The 8,471-nt window shown below is 38.1% G+C and overlaps 1 pseudogene; it reads left to right on the top strand.

The window, feature by feature from the left end:
• The first annotated feature begins 5,442 nt into the window (after window positions 1–5,442).
• The window catches only part of LOC140748048 (uncharacterized), a 56,518-nt pseudogene continuing 53,489 nt past the window's right edge, over window positions 5,443–8,471 (top strand).

Genomic DNA, 8,471 nt, shown 5'->3' with positions numbered 1-8,471 from the left:
ATACCCAAACAAAAGCCAGGTCGTAAAGTACTAAGGTAACAATAACTTTACGACGAAAACGGCGAAATACAGAATTACCGACATCCAAAGAGTATAGTAACCTATGCGTGGGGTACACATAGGTTTCCTGACCGACATCGACAGTTTTGAAAACTTGACATTGACAGTATTCCGCCATATTTAATATTTTAACTAGGAATGCTTATTTTAAATATTTTTAAACAGGAATACTTTAGGTTATCAAAATATATGTGTATTTTTCTTCAATTATACAAATTATTCATGGTTTTTAGATATAGTGTACATGAGATGGCCGAAAATGAAACATCTCCTTTACTTATATTTTTTAACATGTTCTTTTTAACAAAGTATTTTATTCGGTAGGTGCATTGTGTGCTAAGACCAGGCAAATTAAATTTAGTATACTTAACCAATTATTTACTAATTAAAAATAAACATACAAATAAAGTAAAGATAAAAATATCAAAAAATATTATCTAAATTTTACATTTTATTATTATTACATTCTATTGAAAACTACAAATTATGCTTATAATGTATTATTTTTATGTATATATTTCTTACAGCTATCTTAATATAAGAATACATACGCTTGTTTTATAGTCAAATCCAGTTATTTTTATTTCCATTCCATGTCATGTACCTAAAAGTACATAAATACATTTCCTTGAACAAACCATGTGGCCTATAGTGTATTCAAGAGAAAATGACAGTCATAATCATTTAATAATTAGTAAGTCATTATACTTTTACTTATATAAATTTCATTACATCACCTATTGAGCTTGCATTTATTTCTATCAGCTCTACTTTATTTACGTATCATTTTTAACCCTTTTATTTTCATTTTTTATAACGAATATATTATTCATCATTCATATAACTTAGGGTTTACTATGCCATTTCTTTCACAAAGACGTCTCGCGTGCATTATGATTAATATAACGGTCATTATTTTTTTCATAATATTTATTTTTTCTATACCGTTAAAATATATATTCCTTCGATCTTTAATACTCAATAACATTTCGTCTCTACTTCTTTCATAATAATTAATATCCTTAATATCCTACTCTTGTACACTGATGACTGCAGATCATACAGCATTATCAAGATATATTTTATTCAAATTCATGTTACAACCATAATACTTTCAATGTTCTTATCTAATAACAACATACAAACATCATACAAACATCATACAAAATATTTCGTCAGTACGTTAGATATCTTCTTAACTCTCGGGGGATCAATCCCGATCATTACTAAAAAAATATTTATTTATTTATTTATTTCACACAAACACATATCATTACAGGTCCTTCCCAAAGCGATATTGAAAATACTAACTTACAGATGAAATCCACACAATTTTTCCATACAACATTCCATTCCTTTCTACATTTACATTGCTATCGACTTTCAAACTACTTGTGTTCCATGTTTTCATAAAATATAAGTTTCTCATATTAACATTAAAAAACAATTCTCAGACAAGACATCATCATTCTTTCAATCACTTAAAAATTTTACAAAAACCACAATACAAATCAACCAATAATTGACTTACAATCTTGTACAATGTAATTAGAAGCGGCGTCGGTATTGCATCAACTATGCAATCCGAATCAAGTACATATATGGACTTCTTTTAACCATTAAATTATTTAAATTAAAATTGTTATTAGAAGAATACTACATTATTATTATTTACTTGAGATACATTTCTAAACAGATATTTGTCTAATAGCTGATTTATACTTTACAACATTACAAAAAACAATATTGGCTACTGAAATTACATTAAATAACAAATTAGAAAAAAATATGTATGTTATTTTTTTCTAATTTGTTATTTTTACAGACAGTTACAGACTAAACCTACAAATTTCCATAAATGCAATTTTAAACATAACTTTAGTATTGTAGTAGGTTAACTACATACATTTCCTAGTAATAGTTACATACCAGATGAAGTTTCCGAATTACAACAGGGGGTCTGCTAACTGAGTTGTGATGTCCACGGGAGGGCGGGATGACGCGTCTTCTTTCTCGGGCCATGATGATGACGGGTGATGGTTCGCTTACTCGCTGCCGATATTCTTTGCCGTGAATTGATGATGTCCTCTTGCACGATGTCCTTGATATGTTTCTTAATTGATCATTACGATGTTCTTGTCGTAATCTTCATCGTCTTGTTTTGGTGACATTTTCTCTCTTCATATCTTCTTTAAGTATGAATATATTTTAATATTTTCTACATCCTGGCATGGCTACTGGTCGCCATGTAGTGATGTCGCAGGCAGGTTCGATTTAAAGGCGTATTGATGAGTTGATAGCTTTATTATAACTGACTTAATAATACTCTAACACTAACTTATATTAAGGTGCCTTAGCTCCACACTACACTTGTTTAATAGTAATTTCATTGATCACAGTAAATTAATTCGTAATGTCGATCTACTTACTACATTAGTGAGGCGTAACTCGCTAGTGAATAAATCAAATATGTGTATTTAAATATCCAGCAAACCTTCTTCGTCTTATTCGACTTAACAAAATACGTTACATAACACGATTTAAAGCATTAATCATACAACTTTGAGTAATGTAGACTTACCATGAGTCGTTAATGTGCGACAGAATTGTAAGCGTACCTTCGATTGCAAGCAGCGATTTATCTACGCCATCTACTCGTCGGAATTTCGCACAAACGCTTACGTGACAGATTGCAGAGATAGTTGAATCGGTGCGCTTGTACAAAGGCAACACGCGTCGACGGTTAGATTGGCGTGATTTTTCGTGCCCCAAGTTTTTATTGGCGTTAAACCCAATTCTGTCAGTCAGTGATCTGTTTCAACAAAACTGTGAAATTGGTCAAACGAATGAGAAATTGTTTTACAGAGGTTTTTAATTTAAGCTGCGTAGGATTCACATTCACGCGAAATTGAAACCGATATTTTTAAGTAAAATGGGTAGGTACAATATTTATTTATTGAAATCATATGCAACATTTATTATGTTGGCTTACCCTTGGTGGCTACGGTAAAATATTTAATGCAGAAGTAATAAATATCGCCATGGGCGGGCGTAGCTTAGTTCTTTAGCTTTCATAAGGATATCCAAAGCAGTAGCGTAAACTGTTGCAACAAAAAAAGATTTCCTTGTCCCTTTATTTTTATCTCATCTAGGTATACTAAAAAATAAGGTTTCACATAAGTTCGTGGAGATCAGAATACTCTCTTTGAACTGATTTATAGCACTTGAAAACATGCAAAATTATAAAATTAAGAAAATAGCGGCAGCTTTACTTCCAAACATACCTTATGAATTACTATAAAATGCTAAACATTATTCGTTAGTAAAATAGATCAGATTGGCTCTATATTTAGGCCGGCAGGCGGGATACATCACATAAAAATAAAAAGTAAATTCTCAGAATATAATCTACTTGTCCATTTACATTTTTATCAGCATACCTGCTTACACGCCAGTAAATACACATTCCTACATGTATTTACTTATACTTACACTAATACCGAGATGTTTCTGCGAAGTCTCTCCAATTTGTGTTGCCTACTTATTGACAAAATTTTCCAGACAGTTTCTGGACGGATCTCTCATGAATAAATTAGGTTGTTATTCATGATGTTATATCTTGTGCTACAATATTTACGGTCGCACACACAGTTTGCTTTCTTTCTTTGATTTTCGTATTAGGACTACGTGTACCTCGCGCTTATATTATATTTGCAATGTTTATGATGATAATAATAAATATATTAATAGTGATACACCACTTTATACACTCCTACGAATGGTATTTTCTCCATAAATGTATATATTCATGTAATCTTCATTTCAGTTGGTGGAGATACCACCGCCATACCCGTATCTCCCTAGTAAAATAACGGCTGCATTGAGTAATACCAATTCGAGACGTTCCAACTTAGTCCTCAGATGTAGCAACGCATCTGAGTCTGATCTTTTCTGAATGTCCATGTACGGAAAAAGTCAGTCTATAAGATGGACTGCATGCTTGTTTGCTACTTCGATATTATAAGAAGGTATATCTCAATATTTTTACAGTCTACTATTTAAAAGCTACCGTTTTGGCAAATAATTAACGAGAAGATACATAAAATAACTAATTTTATTACTTATATCTAAAAAGAGAAGCGAAGCTATAACCAATCCAACAAAGGCTTTTAACAGAACAAAAGTGAAACTGAACTACACGAGTGTGTATTGAACTTTACAATTAAGTCTGTCGCCCTTGACTCGACTTACGAGTATTGTAATTTTCGCGGCCCTGAACCATCTCGCTACAAGCAAATCCCCAATCAATTAAAGGAACGAGTATGAAATCTGCTCCCCTAATTTTATCAAATTGGCGTACCTGCCTTGAAACTCAAATATTTCAACGATGTTTCTATTAGGTCCTAATGAGCACTATCAAAGTCAGTATTGTAGTCCCAAAACCTTGCATGAGTAGATAACTAAGTAATTTCATTTTCTTTTCTTCTGGTTACAGCCTGACTCTTTCTTATTTTGCCTCTTTGTTAAATAAATAATATTTAAAAACATCATGTTCCAAAAACCGTAATATCCCTCTCGATTCGATTTGAAAAATAACAACGCCGCACTGATTCAATTACGCAGGCTGAACGTTAAGTAATAAGTTGATTGCCGTTATACATAGGTACAAAGATTTTGCATGTAATACGACTTACGATCTAATTTTCGCACGTCAGCCTGGTAGCAACATACTTACCTGGCCAAACCCCCAATCAATTACCCCGGAACAACACTGCGGTGAAATCTGCAAATATTGCCTACGCTACATATACGATTCGAGTAGGTGCATACAGTTCCAAACGGCCTGCGTTAAGATACTTTACACTTTTTGTTTAAATTATAAACATCATACTCCTGCATAATCCATTTACAAGGTCAATAATGATAAGAACCCGTCAAATAATATTCTTCACAATTTTCCAGTACGTTGTCAACTAAGGACATGAGTAAAAATTTTTACTCATGTGACCTAAGTAAATAGATTCTGCCTGAAGCTGCTCAGCATCTATTAATCAGAGACGCATCCGCTACAGAATCTGTGATGGTCGCCTCATATGTAGGTCAGCCGCTATCCATACCCTTCCACCGATACGCAAACTGCTTCGTGTTAGAAATTAGTGTAGCTGTGGCACCTCGCGGGTCAATACATTCTGGCTGTACCACTTTTCGAAGATACAAAGAATTAATTTACATAGTAACTAGCTGATCCGGCAAACGATTTGTTGCCATATAAATAATAAAATGTTAAGGGTGAACAACCCTTATCACTTAGGGGTATGAAAAATAGAAAGTAGCAGATTCTCAGACCAAGCCAAGCGAGGTGACTATGGCATGAAACTCCCTATGGCAGCTACAACAAAACCCCGGCCCCCAGTCCCCGGCAGCCCCGCTATTCCTGGCTACGGTAGCGGTCACGGTTACGGCGGGGCAGGGGTTGCTAAGAATCTCCGGCAGAGATCGGGCTACCATAAACCAGGACTCTTAAGAATGATGAGAAGATATATGAGCTGGAAGAAGAGATAGGCAAGTTGAACTGGAGTATTATAGGGTTGTCTGAAGTCCGAAGACAGGGGAGGACTCGACGATCCTGAAATCCGGTAACTTGCTGTATCACCGGGAGGGCGAACATCTGTCCCAAGGTGGTGTCGGGTTTATCGTCAACAAGTCCCTCGTTAACAACGTAGTGGAGATCAAGAGTGTGTCGCCAAGGGTAGCATACCTTATACTCAGAGTATCTAAAAGGTACTCGCTGAAGGTCATACAGGTATATGCGCCGACATCGACACACTCCGACGACGAGGTTGAGGTTATGTATGAGGATATCTCAAAAGCTATACATCCCTCAAAATCGTACTTCACGGTTGTGATGGAGGACTTCAATGCAAAACTGGGCATCCAATATGGCGATGAGTTGAAGATGGGACCTTTTGGGTTTGGTCATCGGAACCATCGAGGCCACTTGCTGGCTAACTTCTTGGAAAAGGAAGGATTATATATGATGAACTCCTTCTTCAAGAAGAAGCCTCAGAGGAAGTGGACCTGGATGAGTCCCGATGGTACTACTAAAAACGAGATTGACTTCATACTGGCGGACACACGGCATATATTTAACGATGTCTCTGTGATCAATAGGTTTAAGACCGGAAGCGATCACCGGATGGTTAGAGGCACGTTAAAAATCCAAGTCCTGCCTTATGAAGTCAATACTTCGTCCAAGACCTTGCCAGATTCGAGAGTTCTGAAAACTTTCGACTCGAGCTCAACAATCGTCTAGGATGCCTAGAACATTGCATAGATTGTTGCATAGATGCTGTCCGTGAGGTGGGGTCGAAAAACTACCAGATCGCCTCCAAAAGAACAACTCAAAGACTCTCAGCCCATACTCTCGGACTTATGGCAGAGCGGCGGGCAATGTGTGTGCAGTCTCCGGGCTCACTGTCAAAGTATAGGCGGCTCAACGCATAGATCTCTAATAGAATGCGACACGACTTACGCCTCTTTAATGTTCTTCGCATTAAAGAGTGCATTGAGCGAAATAAAGGCTCCAAAGTCTTCGCAAGGGATCTGCGGGTTGGGCAAAGCTTGCTGACGCAGTTGAGGACGCACACTGGCACGACAGTTGCCACGAAGCCTGAAGTTCTGAAAGAAATTGAGAAATTCTATGGACAGTTATATACCACTTCGCGTGAGCCTCTACGACTTGTCATTGACGTCAGCCTTTACGAGATAAAAATGGCCCTCAAACAGCTCAAAAACAACCGAGCGTCTGACGAAGACGGAATCACTACGGAACTGCTAAAAGCAGGTGGCAAACCGATTTTAATAGCACTCCAACAGCTATTTGAGTCCGTCATTAGCCAGGGTATAGCACCGGAGGCGTGGAGCAAAAGCGTGGTGGTACTGTTCTTCAAAAAAGGCGATAGGTCTTTCTTGAAGAACTACAGGCCCATTGCGCTTTTGAGCCACGTCTAAAAGGTGTTCTCGAGGGTCATCTACAACCGAATAGCTTGCAGGCTCGACGACTTCCAGCCTCCCGAACAAGACGGCTTTCGAAAAAACTTTAGTACCATGGACCACATACACACACTGCGGCAGATTGTACAGAAGTCCGGGGAGTACAATCTGCCGTTGTGTTGCTTATGTGGACTATGAGAAAGCCTTCGATTCTATCGAGACATGGGCAGTATTGGAGTGACTCCAGCGGTGCCAGATTGACTATCGATACCTCGAAGTGTTGAAGTGTATGTATAAAGCAGTCTCAATGACGATCCGATTACACGACAGAAGTACGAACCCCATCCAAGTGCAGCGAGGTGTGAGACAGGGTGATGTATTGTCGCCGAAATTGTTTACCGCTGCACTGGAAGACGTGTTCAAACTGATGGAGTGGAAAGGATTCGGCGTCAACATCGATGGCGAATATATCACTCACCTTCGATTCGCTGACGATATCGTCATCATGACGGAATCGCTGGAGGACCTCAATACCATGCTCAATGACCTCGGTGATGCCTCTCAACGGGTGGGTCTTAAGATGAACATGGACAAAACGAAGATCATGTTTAACGTCTATGCACACCCATACCGGTCGTTGTTGATGGCGCCGCACTCGAAGTTGTTGACGAATACGTTTACCTGGGACAGTTAATCCAGATGGGTAAGTCCAACTTCGAGAAAGAGGTCACTTGTAGAATCCAACTCGGATGGGCAGCGTTCGGGAAATTGCGTAACATCTTCTCATCGTTGGAGGTATGTTGATACCTCAGAGCCTGAAGTCGAAGATGTTCGAGCAGTGTGTGTTGCCAGTGATGACGTACGGTACCGAGACGTGGTCTTTCACTGTGAGCCTCATACGAAGACTCACAGTCGCTCAGCGAGCTATGAAGAGAGCTATGCTCGGTATTTCCCTACGCGACAAAATCCGTAACAAGGAAATCAGTAGGAGAACGAAAGTTACCGACATAACTCAAAGTAACCAAGCTGAAGTGGCAATGGGCTGGCCACATAGTTCGTAGGACAGATAACCGATGGGGTAGGAAGGTCCTCGAATGGAGACCATGTCTCACTAAGATTGTGACACGAGAATTTTATATATAAGATTTCTTCTCTTAGAAAATATACAAGTGGCGATTGTAACCTGGAGAGGTTGGAGGCTGCCCTGGCATCGAGTATACACGGCGTCTGCGCTGCACCATCATGCAGAACATAGGTATGTTTATCTAAAGCCAAAGCTGAAATACACGAGGCGAAATGTTCAAATTCGAAATTAAGTCTTCTACGAGTTTTAATGCGTCCTCTAAAACTGACGCACGTACACGCTCCAGTGTTAATAATGAAAAATAGTATTTCTTATGAGTAAAGGAAGTAGGTAC

Source organism: Epargyreus clarus, unplaced genomic scaffold (genome assembly GCF_041222505.1).
Source record: "Epargyreus clarus isolate Ecla_fem2 unplaced genomic scaffold, WU_Ecla_fem_2.2 ptg000003l, whole genome shotgun sequence".
Taxonomy (NCBI): domain Eukaryota; kingdom Metazoa; phylum Arthropoda; class Insecta; order Lepidoptera; family Hesperiidae; genus Epargyreus; species Epargyreus clarus.
Note: the sequence above shows the minus strand (reverse complement) of the source record. Positions and strands in the feature narration are given on the sequence as shown.